Consider the following 18,995-nt stretch of genomic DNA (forward strand, 5'->3'; position numbering starts at 1 on the left):
TCTTTCAAGAAGCCCAAGGAGCTACTACGTTATAACCGAATGCACTGAGCATAGGTAACATTTCAGACAGGTCGTTGAAGACGGGCAGGTTGCGGCAACGATAGATATTCCCTCCGTGCATGTCAGGAGTGCAGATTATTAGAACATACCCAGCCAGATAGACGGTAAGGAGCGACATAGTTAAATCGACCCTTCGCTCCCTGAACAAGATGGATTTGTGATGTGGGTGATGTTTTATGGATTGTCGTATATATGATGACGTTGTGGAGGACATAGACTGATACCATAGAGAATATTTCTGACGAACGTATCATATGTTATGAAGAAGAAGAAAATGTGGCATCGACACGATTTAATTGGATTTATTTAAGAAGATTTCAAACAAGATTTCAGTCCTCGGAATTGATTTGTCTCTTATTTTTCTTCTTCCTTCATGTCGGTCGCCACGTCTGATAAAATATTCAAAGCACTATTGATTTTCTGAATAAATTCCGACTTTTATCCTCTAGGATTCAGCAAATCGAATCGACAGAAATCGATTATTGAAATCCCTCAAGATAGGTCAGTATGGCTGTACCGCCCCAGGGAACTTTAAATTTCCAATTTCATTTAGTATCAAACAACAAAAAACGTAATCTTCCCAGCTGCCTGATATTATTATTTCCAGGATTTGAGAATATCGCTGGAACCTTTATTATTATTCTCTATATATTCCCCGAGTCGTCCACCATGCTGGGGAAATTCCGCCGAGTGATGAAAAGTTGCTGATGGAAATTCGATTACGTCCTGGCGATTAAAGTGATTTGCATATGCATATTACCAGGAAAATTGATGCAATAATTGCCTTCCGATCGACCATGAATTTTAATTGAAATTCAAGTGCAAATACGTAATCTGAAATTGTAATGGAAGTTTTCCTCATCATTTTGTTCTGTGGAGGAGTTTTCAGAAAGATGGCATTTAAAATGAGCGATTTTCCATACATATTGAGGTTACTTTGTCCTGTACTAGTGATCAAATTCAACGGGTCGACCAAAATGAGAGAAGTCATCTTTGAATTCCTTCTTCTTTAAGTTTCCTTCGGTAATAATATATTTACCTTTTGTTTCAGAAACAGTACCTAGGGTCAAGTAGTGTTATTGTAGGGACTGAACCAAATGATGTAGTTTTCTATGAGAACCCACACCCCTCGTTTTCCAGAACTGCCAGTTCAAGGCAATGCACCACAGTATGTACAAGGTGATGCTAGTCCAACAGAATACCGCTTATCTAGATTAAATCCCTTCCTCCCCTGTCCCAATGGTTGATCTGCGGGCAGGTCATTGAATGGAATTCACTCTCTTAATTCTCAAAACCGATATCCTTGACGTAAAGATAATTTTGGACTCCGTATATAAGCTCAATAACGTCCTAAACTTCAAACTACACCTCTGCAGGCTAGGTTGCTAGATGATCGGCGATCTCAAATGATACCTCAGCAACTGTTCTCTCCGTATACTAGTCCTGCCGGTATCCCATCAGGATCCGTCCTTTCAGTAACCATCAACTTGGTCTTCACAGCGAATTATCTCAAACCCACGCTTATCATATTCTCATCAAGACCCTCCAATATGCCGACAACCTCATACTTTAAACCCTCATAAAGAACAAAATGTGCACGGAAGCTCGTTTGAATTCATATTCGGAAGAGATAGCTCTTAATTCCCAAAATGTCAAACAATTCTTCGACGAGAGTAAAATAAAAATGTCTCCGAAGAAGACTTCTAACACCAAGAACCTGTCCGTCAACATAAATTCAATTCCCATTCCTACCATTAAATAGGTCGTATATCTAGTCGCCATAGTAACCTCCAACTTATCCAATAACCCTCAAGTTACAACGCACTAAACCATGCAAACGGCACCTTCAAATCACTATATTTTATCCTTCGATCAAATAAACCCACTCCACAAAAGTTCAAGGCCCTCTGCTAAAGACAGTTAGCCCTTTGATCTCTTTCGGATTCATCTTCTGGACGGATGTTTTCCCTAGACAGGAGAGGAGACTACATCTCAAGAGAAGACACATCTTTCGCCACCGGCATATTTAAAAGCGAAGTACACATCCAACCCTCTAGGATTCCTTCCAAACGCCGATGCCTTGATGGCTGAATTCACGGTGAAATTGTCTACAGATTGAGATCGACAAAGAAAATGTTTCCAGTAAGGATCAATTGCCGGAAGTCCTTATTTGATATCAAAATGTCAACCGTCTGGTCGAAAGGAAAGTATACTAGCTTTCTACGCCCGTCGTTAATGACAATATATCATTGCGATGATCGAGGGTCCATCCTAAGGGGCATGACCAAGAGAGCTATCCCAAAACCTAAAAAAAATGCGAAACTGACCGAGAATGCTTGCCCGCAAATATTGAAGCTTCTGGCTTTCTGTCGCCAGCTGCTAACGTGCTCGTGAATATGAAGGGTTCCATCGAACACTTTGTCCCCTCACTTGTCATTGTACAAAAAAAAATACGGTCCATTACCGATACGTGACAACCCATCAAACATAAGAATTCGCGCGAGCCTCCCGGAAGATCAACAGCCAGCACGCGTAAAACCGTAAAACTCCGAGCCCGAGGGGAAGATCCATGACAAATCGCATCCTCAATCGATTCTTCTCCTGCCTCAGATGTGCTGTGAGGCGCAGTGTTTGAGGTTCCCGCCGGGCCTTGGCATCTTCAGGCCATTAGATTGGAAAATGTCCCCCATAAATATGAGCTTTACGTCGTAGAATAGGACCCCACGTTGGGTGCCATTTGTAATGTCAATAGACATTACGATTGGTGGTCAAAGGATAGAATAGGTCCCAGGGCGAAACGTGATTGGTACCCACGATGGAGCATGAAACCTGGGAAATGCCTGCTGAACCAACAACAACAGCTCTACTACCAAACCCTATCTCCACCTCCACGTGGTGACCGCTGGGAGCGCTTACTTAACGAAAAACTGCAGACGGAAAAGGAAGAAGGCGAGTCCCCCACGCCTAAAAACGGGACAAACTGTACCAACTGGTCCTCCATGCTGGGGGTTAGGTAGGGCTGACAACCCTACACGGAAAACAACTTCTTACAAAACCACAACAGGAGCCTCGGACTGGACGAATTACACAACGACGAACCCGGCAACGACAACGGAATAACGATTGGCCCATTTTCTCATGGAACGTGCCATCCCTGTACAGAGATGAAGCTGATGAGCAGCTAGCCGATACCCTGTCCCAATATAGGGCTGATGTAACAGCGTCACAGGAGATGCATTGAACAGGAACCGGTTTCCTGGAGAAGAGCCACTACACCATATATTTTAGTAACCATCCAGTAAACCATGTGCTCTGAGTAGGTTTCTTAGGCAGCCAAAAAATGAAACCTGCTGTTATCGGCTTTGAAAACATAAGCGAATGACTATGCACTCTGCGCTTCCGAGGCAAGTTTAGAAATATAAGCCTCATTAACGTTCACGCACCTACAGAGGAGACTGCAGAGTCGGAGAAGGATACCTTCTACGAGGCAATTGAGCGGACCCTCGAAACCTGTCCAAGATATGATATTAAAATCATACTTAGGAACTTTAACAGCCAAGTAGGAAAGGAGGCCGTATTCGGGCGATACGCTGACTCCCATAGCTTACACCAAAATACAAATGATAACGGACTACGGATTATTCAATTAGCAGTGTCACACGAAATGGTTGTTGGAAGTACTTGGTTTGCGCGGAAAGCGTTCCACAAACATACATGGACCTCTCCAGATGGGACCACTTTCAACCAAATTGACCACGTGTTGATCGAACGGCGCCACCTCTCAGCCTCGATGAATATCAGAACATATAGGGGGGCCAATATAGACTCGGATCACTATCTCGTTGGCATGGTGCTCCGAGCTTGAATAATAACACCACCCAGAACCTCCTCTGACAATCAGGTGAGAGTTAACACTGAAGCCATCCACAACACTGCCCTCCGCAACACCTATAAGAGGGCAATGGATGCCGCAATAGCCGCAATCAACAGAGATCCTGGAGTTGCCCATCTTCGGCTCAAACCTCTCGCTCTGCTGCGAAGACTCGGAAAAGGGACCTCGGCCATACATTCCGGCCACATTTCGCAAGGAGGTGTTCCACGCAGTTCACAACTTGGCGCATCCCGGCATCAGGACAACAAATCGGTTAATCACCGGAAAATACTTCTGGCCCTCCATGAACAAGGATATCAATTCCTGGGCCAGAGAGTGCATCGCATGCCAGAAGTGTAAAGTCTCCAGGCATGTAAGGAAAGAAGTAGGCTCATTCCCCCGCACTACCAAGCGTTTCCACACGATACACCTCGACATAATAGGGCCTTTGCGGGACTCACACGGTTACAAGTATTGCCTCACAATCATCGACAGGTTTACGCGGTGGCCTGAGGCAATACCTCTGAAAGACATTACGGCGCAATCTTGTGCCGAAGCCCTCTGTCGAGAGTGGATACCTCGCTTTGGTGTCCCTGCAGTGGATATCACTGACCAGGGAATGCAATTTGAGTCCACCCTTTTTTCGGTTTTAGGCAAATTCCTGGGGTTTAAATGCCAGCGGACTACTGCCTACCACCCACAATCCAACGGAATGCTAGAACGTTGGCACCGGACGCTGAAAGCCACCATTATGGCACGCGACGACCCGTCCTGGACTCAAGTCATGCCTCTCGTCCTACTCGGCCTACGTACAACCCGCCGAGAGGAATTTGCTGCCTGCCCCGCGTAGCTGGTATACGGGGAGAACCCAAGACTCCCAAGCGATCCGGTCTTCGACAAGAGATCGGGTCTCACGGAGTCGGGGTTGGTGCGCCTGCTGAGGGACAATCTCCGACGCATGAAAGCGCCACCACCCACTCGACACTCGCCCACACCTGCCTGTTCGCCCAAGGAACTGGACACATGCACGCACGTTCTGGTCAGGACGGATGCCGTCCGGACGCCGCTGCAGCCTCCATATGAGGGCCCGTACCGCGTTCTCGAGAGGGGAGAACATTTCTTCCAGCTCGAGATCGGTGGACACAAAAAGGCGGTCTCTTTGTCCAGACTGAAACCCGTGTGCGCCCCGAAGCAGCGTCGTGCCCGTTTTGTGGATTAACGGGGAACAGAGTTCCGGGATCGGTCGCCGAAACCCCCTAGGTTCCGTCTGGGGGCGGAGTGATGTGGCGCGGCAGGATCCGCAGCATTTGAAATTTATTTCGAATGTTGCGGATGCGGAACGGGTAGATGGCGTGGAACTCTCCACTCAATCATCAGCGGTGAGAAAGTGCCGTTGGTTGGGACAGTAAGGACCGCATGGAAATAAGCCGGTTTCTTCTGCCTCCAACCTCGGCATAGAACAGATCGGGCCTGTGTTCTTCTAGAAACCAAATTGTTTAAGTGAAAAGTGGAATACTTGAAGATACCTTTTAATTTTTCGTTTAAATCAAAAGAGTTACACTTCGGATATTTGCAGAATTGAATTGGTACATATTTGGTTGATGAATCGTTTTAAAACTAATCCATGAAATTTTGAGTGGAAGAATACCAAAACATCAACAAATGATCATCACAATCACTTGAAGAACGTTATCATAAATACGGCCACAAACATACTTGACCCCAGCCGCAAAAAGAGTCGGAACGGCTGGTTTGACTGGTAAGCTAGCAACGGAACGGAAGAATTGTTGCATGCTGAGTAATCTTTCATTCTCAAACGACGCGAGCACGCGCGGAGACTTATCACGAACTCCGGCGAGCGGGGAAGCGACTTCACAGACGGAAAAATGAAGCCTAAGAGAACCAACAGGCCTGTGAACTCGAAAAGTTCACTGAGCAACCGCACCAGGCGCGGAAGTTTTACCAACAAGTCAGCAAGGTGAAGCCTTACACAACTCGATGTTCATCCTGCCGATACAAGGAGGCAAATCTGATTTCCGACAAAATGGGCATATTGGAGCGATGAGTTGAGTACTTTGATGAACTACTAAACTACTGAACAACCAGAACATCGGAGAGTTGAAGGTCCCGCCAACTGAAGATGACGGACAAATACTGCCACCACCAAGTATAGGAGACACAGTCCGTGCAATTCATCGGCTTAGTCGCCAGGAGCCGATGGAATTACAGACGAATTGGTTAAATGTGGAGGCAACCAGTTACACCAAGTGGTTTATCAACTTGCGCTTAAGGTGTGGGACAGCGAATCAATGCCTGACGATTGGCAACGAAGCGTTATCTGTCTCATACATAAAAAGGGAGATACCATACAGTGCAGCAATTATAAAGGTATCACATTGCTGATTACCATCTATAAGATATTCTCCGCTATCTTGCTAGGCCAGATAGCCCCATACGCCCACAACATCATTTGCCCATACCAAAGAGGCTTCACTCCAGGGAAATCAGCAAGAGATCAGATTTTCTCTGTGCGACAAACGATGGAAAAACTGTTGGAATATGGACATCAGTTCCACCATTCTTTCATCGACTTCAAAGCTGCCTATGATAGCATAGCCAGGGTAAAACTGTACCCGGCCATGAGAGAATTCGGTACCCCGACGAAATTGATAAGACTGACTAGGCTGACCCTGACCAATGTTCGAGGCCAGATAAAAGTAGCAGGATCACTCTCAAGACCATTCGACATCAACAACGGTCTACGACAAGGGGATGCCCCCCCCCATGCGTCCTCTTTAACCTGGCCCTCGAGAAAGTGATCCGTGATGCTGAGGTAAATGCAAGAGGTACGATCCTCTTTAAGTCCACCCAACTACTGGCCTATGCTGACGAGATCTTGGGCTGTACATCAATGAAGGCAAGACAAAGTATATGGTGGCAACGTCAGCATCGAAAACCAACCAACCAACAACATCAAACCGCACCGGTTACGGTGGGCGGGTCACTTAATCCGTATGGATGAGGATGATCCCACCCGGAAAGTCTATTAGGGTAATGTTCATGGTAGAAAAAGAAGACGAGGCAAACCCTGCCTAAGAAGGAGCGATGGCGTAGGTCAGGACGCCAGACAGCTTTTAGGGATATCGAATTGGTGGACCTCGGCGCAAAACCGGGATGTCTGGAGTTCCTTATTAAGGCAGGCCTAGACCGGATACTGGTTGTTACGCCGTTGATGATGGTGACTTTAAATGTGACAAAATAAATATTGCGGGAAAAATTAGTAGTTTGCCTTTTATTGACAAATGCCGACAGTGTGTGCACTTCCAAGGGCAACCATAGTAGTCAAGTCATCATTATAAATAGATACCTTAACAACGGGCGATATTCTTAGGATGATTTAGCTCGAAACTCTCGGGAACATACGAAGTGCTAGTTTAATACTGTACAACCAAAATAGCTTTTTGCCAACTCAATACTACATATTTGTATATATTCTGCAATTATTTACATAATACCAAACGTATCATCCGAATGTATCCGTTCATATATCCATATAACTATGGTGGAACTGGAAAGCCTGATACAAGCACTACGCAAATACTGCAGTTCGCAATCGGCTAGTCAAATATGCAGCAGTTTGCAATTATGATGCATCCTCATATGGAATCAACGTTCACACATGCAATTAAATTTATTCCATTTATTTTGCGGTAATCTCCCGAATTGAATGAATCCCAGATGCGTTGAATCCTGGATTACAGTAAATCGAGGGAGAAGACCAAAAACCATGGCAGTTGGTGGTTGCAGTTTGACAGCGCAGGATTTTATTTTAAATTCCTGTTGCTTTCCAATAATTCAGTAGATGACATATTTTCTCATTCGGTGAAATACGTGCGACATTTTTAATAACATGGAGCTGGGAAAAATTATGGGAAAATTTTTTTAATTATACATATGTACTTATGAGAATAATCTGTGGCAATTCAATCTGAAAGGGGTTTTACCAAAATGCACTACAAATATCTCAGGAGGATAAGGATAGTACAGCATCTCACTTAAAGAGAGGAACTGAAACCTGACTACGGCCAGTCTGTCGGTGACAGTGTTGCCTAGCTCTTCTAAAATACAGGAGAGAAAGGCTCGGCAGAAGGAAACTTTAGCCGCAAAGGAGAAGGGACTATAGGCTTGCCTGTCAGAAAATTCTCCTCCGCCTATACCTGGAAAAACCTAAGAAAGGTAAACCACCAAGTGAGGCGATATCCATATCATATCAAACGCAAGAAAGCGGAACTTTCGGCGGAAGGTGAGGACAAGCTGCTAACCTCGGTGAGATACACGCTGAACGCAGCAGATTTGTCAGTTAGCGGCGGTTTTCATATTAGACTTCACTTATGGCTACAAACATAGGAGTCAAATTAACCTGCAGCATGCCAAAGCTTCTTCCTATCTACTGGCGGCAATGTCCTTATATATTTCTGGCTCAAGAGCCATGCGTTCATTTTAACAGAATTGGTATGGTATGGGATCAGTCAAGGGTCAAGGTGTCCGGATAGCTGAGCGGTTAGAGCACAAGCGAACATAGGGTGCGCTCCTTCGTTCGTGGGGCCAAGACGAAGTGAAGTAATTGACCTAACAATCTGCACTTCAAAGTTGTTAGAATTGATTAGAAAATGGCGAGGGCTAGGTGAAATCTCACTCTCTGATCACCGTGACTGACTATTGCAGGCGAACGCTCTGCAATACAAAGACCGAATCCTAGGTAAACAGATTGGGCAAAGTTCAATGAACTTCTTGGCGACAAAGTTGAGCTCCCTAGGGGACTAAGGACTCCTTTGGCGAGAGAAGATCAATTGGAAACTCTGAATCGCACACTCTGCTTTGAAGAGACTTGTCCTATTTCTCGAGGCCAACGTGGTAAAAAGGTTCCATGGTGGAACCGAGAACTGCAAAGCCTCGGGAAATCAACCAAACGACTTTAAAATCGTGCTTTCAAAAGCAACAAAAATGAAGACTGACTAAACTTCCGGAACTCACAAGGTGAATATAAGAGGCTCGTAAAACGTTCGAAACGAGACTCTTTTAGAGCATACTATGAGGAACTGGAAGGTGAAAGTTAGACTCCCAGGCTACGCAGAGTAGTTAATAAGGATGAGTCGGCCAAGTTGGACTCTCTTAGAAAACCGGATGCTAATTTCAGGACCTCCATAGTTGAGTCTGTACAGACTCTCTCTATTCCAAACCCTTCAACACGAAGATCTTGCAAGGGGAATTGGGACACTGCGAGAGTGATTGTTACCAATGAAAAGGCGAGAGTTGCTATGCTTTCATTTGCACATTTCAAAGCAGTTGGCATAGATGGCATCTACCCAGCGATGCTAAAGGAGGGTATAGAGCACTTAGAGCAACTTCTAAGAAATATTTTTCGAGGATGTCTTGTTCTGGGCTAAGCGCAGAACGTGAAGGTAGTCTCCATACCCAACCCTGGGAAAGATGACTATTCAAATCCAAAGAACTTCAGGCAAATCAGCTTAATATCATTTTCGCTGAAATGTCTTGAGAGACTGGTTGAGCGTCATTTTCGCGGGAAGGCGTTAAGGTCACACCCACTAAATGAAAACCAATATGCTTACCAACGTGGAAAGTCCTGTGAGTCTACTCTTTATTTTTTGGTTTCAAAAGGTGAGTAGGCGATGGGAGTGTTCGTGGACATTGAAGGGGCTTTTGATTATGCGCCCTTCCAAAAGCTCTGTCATGCCGCCAGAGAGCATGAGGTTGACGAAACTTTAATAAAGTGAATCTACCCTATGCTAATGCAGAGATCGCTGTGTGCTGAAGTGGGTGTTGATCGCTACCTAACAATAGAAGCGACGAAAGGCTGCCCTCAAGGAGGTGTACTATCGCCACTTCTGTGGAGTATGCTGATCAACTCACCACTATGCGAACTGCAAAATCTGCCAATACACGTTCAGGCTTATACGGATGACGTGGCTGTGCTGGATGTTGGTCGAGATCTGGGAATGGTGTGTAGAAATACACAATGCACCGTTGATTTGATTGACAGTTGGTGTCTCAGGCATGGACTTTCAGTAAATCAAAATAAAACCACAATGGGATTATTTACAAAAACGAGGAAACTGAATGGTCTTTGCCTTCCAGAGATGAGGGGTAAAACCCAACGAGCAGTTGAAGGGCAGGCGCGTCGCAATTTGTAGCGATAGTCAAGCTGCATTGAGGGTGCTGAGGAGTACTTTGATCACTTCGAAAATTGTTTAGGAATGTAGAAATTGATTGAACTCTATTTCTAGATTCAATACCGTGGAATTATTCTGGGTACCTAGTCATTGTCGTGTAGAGGGAAATGAAATCCCGGATGCCTAAGCAAAAAAGGCTTCAATTTCCTCCATACCGGACCGGAACCAGCAATTGGGGTGTCAGTAGCATTGGCTGTCAAAAACTGTGAGTATTCTGATTGGCCATAATTCACCAGGTGGGCATATGTTCAGAATATGAATTATCCAAGATGATACGTGTCCATCCTGTAATGAGGAAGCGGAATCCACGGAACATTTTCTATTTGAGTGTCCCCGATGTGGACGCCTCAAAGCTCAGATTTTTGGCACTGATGTGGTCCAACTGCAGCGGGTAGCATCAGATCCATTAACGAAAACCCTGCGATACATAAACGAATCCATGATATTTCTGAGTGAAATTATGCGGTGTTTCCAACGATTAATTAATTGAAATAATAAAAACTTGTTGGCTGTTTCTTTTTCGCTGGTGTGGATATTTATTCTTGCAAATACCGATATTTCGGGAACCACCAACCAACGAAAAAGAAACAACAAGTTTTTATTATTTCAACATGATATTTCGTTAGACGGTGGAATCGAGTACAATGGACCACTAAATTTTCTGAGTGCTCAAAGGCTTTGCCTCCCCCCCCCTTCAAACACACACACACTCATACTGCTTTCATCAGTACTTGGGTTTATTTTCCATATTTTAGGACAATTCTCAGGAAGCAGTTATTCGTATTATGATTATTTTGTTAAGGGAAAGTCGCACCGCGTCCTTGAAGAACTATGGTGCCCCTTTTTCTGGTTGTAGTGTACCTATTGATCATAGTATCTCAAGCAGGCCTGTAACCGTTAGAAACTTTAGTATGTTCCCCACTTCCAGATGTTTCAGCTTTGCATTTGGTATTAAGTGTTCTCCCAGATGTCTCGACCTACTTTGCACAAGTGCCGGACACTGTCCCAGGACGTGTATAGAGGTTTCGTGCTCCTCCTCACAAAACCTGCAGGCAGTGTCCGTAGATATCCCTAGCTTCCCTAGGTGATAGTTCAGCCGACAATGACCAGTGAGAATTCCCACTATCATTCGGAGGTTCTTTTTGTTTGCATGGGTTCGTATCCCCCAATAAGCACCCTGGACTGCTCCATCCCTGGTAGGCCCGCCTAATATAGTTCCCTCAACCGTTTCTCTTCGTTTCTTAGATTCATAGCCATGAAACCGTTTCCGATTCCACAGAAGGGTTCTGGCCCGTGTAAAGGCATCCCTGCTCCCTTCTTGGCTAGTTCATCCGCTGCCTCGTTGCCTTCCAACCCAGCATGGCCTGAAAGCCAAAGTATCCAGACCTTGTTGGACGAACCGAGTGTATTCAGTCTCTCAAGGCATTCCCATACCAGTTTAGAGTTCACCTGGTTGGACCTAAGTGCCTTGATCGCTGCTTGACTATCGGTGGGAATAGCTATGTTCTGCCCCCTGTAGTTCCTTTGCAGATTAAAGGAGGCACATTTGTCTGTGGCGTATATTTCCGCCTGGAATATGCTAGTGTACCTGCCCATTGGCTCAAAGTACATTTTCCTTGGACCAATGACACCGGCACCCTGGCTTGTGTGCTGAGTTGGGTTCTTTCTGCCCAGATTACCGCTCCATAGGTAATCATTGGCCTTATTATTGCAGTATATATCCAAAGTAGTACATTCGGGCTGCAACCCCATTTTTTTACTGCTATGGATCTGCAAGTTATCAGAGCCCTCGTGGCTTTCCGACAAGTGTTTCCGACATGTGTCTTCCAGAGTAATTTTTGGTCTAGCGTGATTCCCAAATATTTGACCTCTGTTTCTCGTTTCACCTCCATATCATGTAATGTTATGGCTTTCAGGTGATCCAGCTTACGCCTCCTAGTGAATGGTACTATGGTGGTTATGGCTGGGTTGATCCGCAGTCCCACCTTCCTGCACCAGGCCCTTAACCAGTTTGGATACTATCACATAGGGTATCTTCATATTTGCCCCTACAGATTAAAACAATGTCGTCCGCGTTGCCCTGGACTTGTATTCCAGTATTAGTTAGCATGTCCAGGAGTTCATCCACTACCATACTCCACATCAGCGGCGATAATACTCCACCCTGTGGACAGCCTTGAGTGGTGTTCATGATAATAGAATTTGTACCTGTTTGTACCTCTATTTGTCTGCTTTCTAGCATTTTGCCCATCCAGAGTGTCAGGGTGTTTCCCACTCCTTTGCGGCTCAGGGCATCCTGTTATTCGTGACTTATGTATGCATTGTAATGAACATTTGACACTCACTCGAGCGATGCAAGTTACCTTTTGAAGTAAGCTTTGACTCTCCGTCTATACATCAATGTAGAAACAATTGTTTAACTCCCACCATTTTCTTGACATCCTTTGCTTGAAGTCTCCATAAACACAAGTCAACGAGGTAGTCTGGCCTAGCAGGATCTCAAACAAAGAACTAACTAATCCCACGGGCGTACCTATGAGCGTATTAATTAGAAGGCTAAAGTGGCAATGGTTAAGTGTAGGCCTGCCGAGAGGGGAGGGGGGAGAGAGAAAGAGGTGGAGATTCCTTCCGGGTCCTGAGTTTTCTGGGGGCCCCGAATAGAAATTTCAAAGAAATAAGAAGAATAGGGGAGCCATATTTTTCACCCCATACCCGTCTAATTTTCACTCCGAGTGCTATTTTTCCGTATAATTTTCACCCCGGGCTCGGATTTCCGAGCTGCTCCAAAGTGTATGTTTTGCATTGGCGTCGTAACCTATCATCAAGTTGGCCTTTTTGCTGCGATGTTGGATGTCAAATGTCGCAGTTCCTCAGGCGAGTTGATCGGCTGAAAGCTATGTCAGCCGAGCAATAAATACGCATTCTCTGCTCCCACTTGCTCCAATTTGACCCACAACTAGGTCGTTGGAACCCAGACACCGAAAAACGTGCTGATTCTTCCTGGCGAGAACACATGCTTAAGCCTCTTTTGTGCTGCGGAATGAATTGTAATATTTGTTTTGGAGCTCTTTAGTGGTTTGGCTGCCTCCGAACTAGGGCTTCTGTATTGGTCCGATGTCGATGTCTTTCTCTTGAAGGCGCACTTCGAGTGCTGCTAATTTATCTGCATTACCCCCAGCATGACCTGCTTGCGTAAAGGGTTCGTCAGTCCCCAACGATCCATCTTCATCTCCTCCAATAGTTCGTTAGCGGCGTCGACTGGATCCAGGTTATCGTTCTGTTTCACGGAGCAGGACACTTTCACCTTTGCGTTCCTGATTCCGAACGGCGCTTCGAAATCTAACTTTTCCAGTGCCTCTAGACACTCTCTGTTTATACGGAGCAGAAAAGTTTGGCTGTTCGCCTGTGGTTCCTCCTCCTTAATAAACACCCAGTTGTCCATGGGAAACCTGTAGTTTTAAAAGTGCGGTGTTGGAAGAGCTTTTCCTTATCCATACGGATCTTTGGCAACCATGACTTTCGTGTGAGGACCCACCTATGCTCAATTTTCGTCGCTATCCTAATTTGGAGGTATAACTAAATATATCTCATGCATGAACAGTTGTCAATTATGGAAGATCTTTTAGTTTCTCCCGCCCCATGAACTCATTACACCTATTTTATTAAGATATTTATAGACACCTATTTCCTGCCTACAATCAAGCATATTTGTGCTAAAATACTAGGCCCTGAACTACTCTAAGGCTCAAAATGACTTAATCCATATTTTATCCTCTTTTCCTTCAAATGGTCGCATTCAACCCAAACAAACACTAGTCCATAATTACTTCGGCATACCTGAACACATTACAGCCAAAAGAGCTGCCTTTTCTGCCGTTCCTTCCCCATCCACCAGGACATCCCTTCGGCTTTTACCAGCTCCCCGCTTCCGCCAGGTACATATGCTACAATACCAAAATAAGTACTAATACCGTCATTTTCCGAACAATTTTCTTAACGACGAAAATTACTTAACACCTGACCACCATCACTGCGACCTTGCCTCATCCCTTATTTACGAGAAGCTAAACTTTGATAAAGTTTATTTTTGCTACTTTCCATGCTACGGCCAACGTTGTTACCGTTATAGCATAAAATCATTATCCTCTTAGGAAGGCATCGCTAAAGCAAACTTTACTGCCTTGTACTGTAGTCGTACTTTACTAATGATATCTTCCCAGCACGTGTAATTAGATACTTATTCAAAAGGCATCTTTTTCGGTTGCTGTTGCTGGGGATGAGATCTTTAAAGTTAAAAGGAACAGGACGTAACCGTATGTGGGGAGGGGGCAAGGGCAACACAAAAACAAACATAATCTGTGTGTTTGCAAGGGACTAATCGGTTTTGCGTCTTGGTGAAAGTTTGGCCAAGAGTTAGATTAGTGGCGGGGGTGGGCGGCTCCTGTTACTATTTGTGTCAAACTTGTTACGGAACAGTTCGAAAAGTTCACATTATTCGTTTTGAATATGTCGAGCGTGTGGTCCTTTGTTATTAGAGTAGACAACTTGCTGAATTATCTGTCACTACTTAATTGTTTGACGAAGAAAATTTCTGGCGAATTTCCAAACTTGAATTATTTTTTCCTCGTGAAATAGGACTTTATTCGGTTAACTTTTGTGGGAAAATATGTTTGTATAAAATATTGAGAGCGTGGAAAGTTTTAAAGAAATTTTTACAGAAAATCCAAACTTTTTAAGAAGATTAAAAGAGTTTTTCTTTGGAATTGTGGAGTCATCCGCAATAAAATTATGAAAATGGCTTTCACAATTCTACGAACCCGTATTACAATTCAAATGACTTTAAATCGCAGAATGATTTGATGACAAGTCGTTTTTTGTCCTGGAATTTATAAATGAAAAAAAAAATTACTGGGGTTCGTAATACACTAAAAAAACAGGAAAGTAACTTGCGCACTGCTATCCGTTTTCCTGGCTGCCCACAAAAGATTCAATTCCTGCTTTTCCTCCTCTCCGTTACCGTTTAGCAAGTACATCTAGATGTTGCCCTTCACCTACCATTACCCTCAAATCCCATTAATCCAAAGTTGTCTATAGTAAATGTTTTAATTTGCTTTATGTTGTTGTTGTGCTATTGCTGTCAACACAAGCAACTGGATAGAACATTGAAAGTAACATATAACAAATTGTGCACCCCTTCGTCAACATTCCAAGGTTCTTTGTGAAGACTGTTCTAAATTGATTTCTGCAAACCTAACTGGTTCACTACCATTTTTAAAATGTGCATGGTGGTGCCGAGGAAGTTGACTTTACTACTAAAATTCCAAAAGCCACCCTGTATACCTCCTTTACATTGCCCTATTTGTCCCTAAACAAATATGGAGAAGGTGTTCATCGATAATCGAAAGAGTCATGGATCTGATTCGGAGTGCACGCTGGCATAATACTATATACAAATGTAATCCCTCCAAAAAAAGAGTTCGACCTCCTTCTTGAGCGCGGCGTCATCCAAGCATCGTCAAGCCCAAAGGCTAGCCCCCTTCACCAAGAACCCAAGGGCCTCGGCGAGTGGTAGATCGCAGGCGGCTACTGCCAATTTACTGTGCATACTCGACCAGATCGCTACCCGCTGCCCATTATTGAAGACCTCCAGCAGGATGTCAGTGGTTCGGTTTTCACGGTTATCGACCTAGAGAAAGCCTTCCATGAGATCCCGATGGCCCGGACGACATCTGCAAGACCGCGGTGACTACGCCCTTCGGCCTTTTTGAACTTCTTAACATTCCGCTGGGTCTGAAGAACACCAGTCAGACTATGCAGTGCACCATCAACCACCTCCTCAGAAAGCTCCCTTTCGTTTGGGCGTACCAGGCCGACCAGCATGAACGTCACCTGAGAAAGCTTTTTGAAACGCTACGCCAAGCCAGACTTCAGATTACCTGGGGCAGGTGCCAAGCCGGTCTCTCAGAGGTCCTCCTCACCTGATTCGAAAGCGAAAGCTTCCGCCCACCACCACCGAAGATGCATGCTATCATCGAGCTCCCGAAACCGGCCGACTCATCGCAACTTAGGCGCTTCCTCGGGATGAACAATTATTACAGGCGTTGCATCCCACACGCCGCCTAATGCCAGGCGCCTCTCTCTGAACTACTAAAAGGGTGGAAAACTGGACACTGCCGCAAAAGAAGCATGTAACCAGCCACGGCCTTTCTCGAGCCTTCCCAACCGTCGACTCTCCGGACCGATGACTCGAACACAGCTCTCGGCGCGATACTCGATCAGCAGCGACCTAACAGCATCTGGGTCCCCCTGGGCTTCTTTTCGAGGAAATTTTCTGGCACCGAGCAGCAATACTCAATGTACGACCGCGAGCTCTCGGCAGTCTTCATTGCCACCAAGTACTTTCAACGCATTCTCGAAGGGCGAAATTTCGTCATTCACACCGATCACCACCCGTTCACCTTCGCACCAGCGCTACGCTCTGACAAAGCTTCGCCCAGGCAGAGCAGGCAACTGGACTTTATCAGCCAATTCGATGCGTCCCTGCAATATACGCCAGGCGCGATAACGTAGTCGCCAACGCTTTCTCACCGGTTGAGACTGTCTCCATGGCCATAACGATATCTGCGAATAGCATCGGCGAGGCCCAGGTCAAAAACATTCACCTTCCTCACCTCCTGACCAGTCCTCGCCTCGAATTGCACCGCCTCAATCTCGACAGCCACGAGGTCTACTATGCAGAGCTCAATGCAAACACTAAGCCGTACATACCGCCTTTCCTTCTTCGTTAAGCCTTCGATACGGCACACAGCTCTCCCACCCGAGCGGACGCACCACCGCTAAGAGGGTAGCGCTTAAATTCTTCTGGCCCAGTCGCCTTTCGCGAGAACAAACAATGCGTTCCGTGTCAGCTCGCGACGGTTCATCCAGACGAGCGCTTTGACCACATCCATCTAGATCTGGTCAAGATGCCGCTTTATAAGGGCTACGAAAACTGCCTCATGGTCATCGACCGTTACACTCGCTGGTCTCAAGCGGTTCCCGTACGTTCCCCACTGTCGCCAGAGCCCTCTTCGACCACTGAATTTCCATCTTTGTACACCACAGATCACAGCGGATCCGACCCCGTCGCCTCCATCGGCATTGCCACTTGCGGCGCCCGGTCACGAGCATATATCAGCCTCAGCATTATGCTCATCCTCAAGTCAGGCGCCTCCTGAAATGCAAGAACCACCCACAACACCGAACCGGGAACTTTCGACGACTACGGCGCCTTCTACATCGCCGGGCTCCTCTCGGTCTATTCTACCAACCCAACGGTCGTCACTTCGGCAGCATCGTCAGCCTTCCATCACAATTATGAAGGTCATTCCTCTCAAGTATATAGGGTTCCTACGCATTATGTTTGAAGGTGGTAAACAATTAGGTTCGGGTGGGCCGCCGCAGGGCCACCATGTCATCTGGCCTCCCATGAAGAAGGAAGGAAGACAGGGGCCGTGGATGCCACAATCGACTTAGAGCTAATACTTCTCTGCCCGTCCCGCGCGTTTTATGTTTTTTTTTGTGATTCTGTCCCCTCCCTTATTAGGCCATTTGACAGTTCAGCTGCTTTGGGATTGAAATTTTTGGTGAAATTAATTCGCTTCGAGCCTTCACGTAGAGTAGCTTACCCCGGATGGGTTTAATTTTGTTGACTACTGATAATATTTGAGCACCAGGAACCTCGGCCCTCATCTCACTGAACTGCTAACATTCCGGTCATGTTCACGACTGCAAACCTGTTCGCGGAATCTGGTGCCTGACAGCCCTTGTAACCGTTTTGGTGGACTCTCATCGTAACACCATTCAACCACATATTGGCTTGGAATTGGCTTGGTAGTCCGGTCCGCCTGCCTGCCTCGCCGAACTTAAATGATTCCGACAACTTTACCGCCTTTTATCAAAATATAAGGGGTCTAGGACCCAGCTGTCGGATTTCAAACTGGCTGTCTTAGCATTCCAACATCATTGCATCTGCATTTCTGAAACCTGCCTGGATAACAGGATTTAAGATTTCGAACTCCTCGAAGGTTACTCTATCTGTCGTTGTAACAAAGACTGCGCTGCGCTTGGCGAGACAATCGGCAGAGGTACCCTAATAGGTGTTAAGTTCCCTCTCCGTGCCGAAACCATCTTTTCCTCTTACTCCTCCAGCTACGATTCTGTCACCATACGAATCCTTCCGCTAAACGTATGCCCCTTTATCATATCTTGTGCATATTTTTCCTGCTTCAGCCCTGGCGGCAATCAACTGGGTTCCACTCCCCTCTCCTTTTACCTGTGACCAAGCACTCTACACCGTCTATACCATTTTATCTGATCTTCTTCCTTTTTACATCCCATCCTCTCCTAAGTGCCTACGCTCTTACCGCATCTGGTTCACCACTGAAGTTGACAAAAAACTACGCCAAAAACACACTGTGAGGAAAGAGTTCGTGTCTCCTAGAACCTATGCTGACTTATTTTTTTTTTTCAAATCTCTTTGTTCCTCGGTCAAATCCTTAAACGTAAGTCCAGAAACGAATATACCCAGTTATCCCCTCCGTCAATTAAATTCTCTGGCTTCTCAGCTAACTCCCCCCCAACTATCTTGTGATTTACTCTGCCGCTACTTTTCGTCAGTCTATGTTCCCCCTCCTTCCTCCCAAACCCCTCCATCGGGAGGAGGATGTAGCCTGCCCCGCACCGCCTACCATTCCCCTTCTTACCCCCCTCCTTATCGAGTACCTCATTGGCAAACTTGATGCCAATGTCGGACCTGGCTACGATGGTATTCC

General features: G+C 45.7%; 1 long non-coding RNA gene across 1 annotated transcript; it reads left to right on the plus strand.

Annotated features, from left to right (window-relative positions):
* Positions 1-5,074: 5,074 nt before the first annotated feature.
* LOC119656592 lies at positions 5,075-5,583 on the plus strand. Its single transcript, XR_005250065.1, has 3 exons — positions 5,075-5,127; positions 5,316-5,318; positions 5,487-5,583. It is a non-coding gene; the product is annotated as an uncharacterized LOC119656592 (long non-coding RNA).
* Positions 5,584-18,995: the final 13,412 nt, after the last annotated feature.

This window comes from Hermetia illucens, chromosome 5, assembly GCF_905115235.1.
Source record: "Hermetia illucens chromosome 5, iHerIll2.2.curated.20191125, whole genome shotgun sequence".
In the NCBI taxonomy this organism is placed as follows: Eukaryota; Metazoa; Arthropoda; class Insecta; order Diptera; family Stratiomyidae; genus Hermetia; species Hermetia illucens.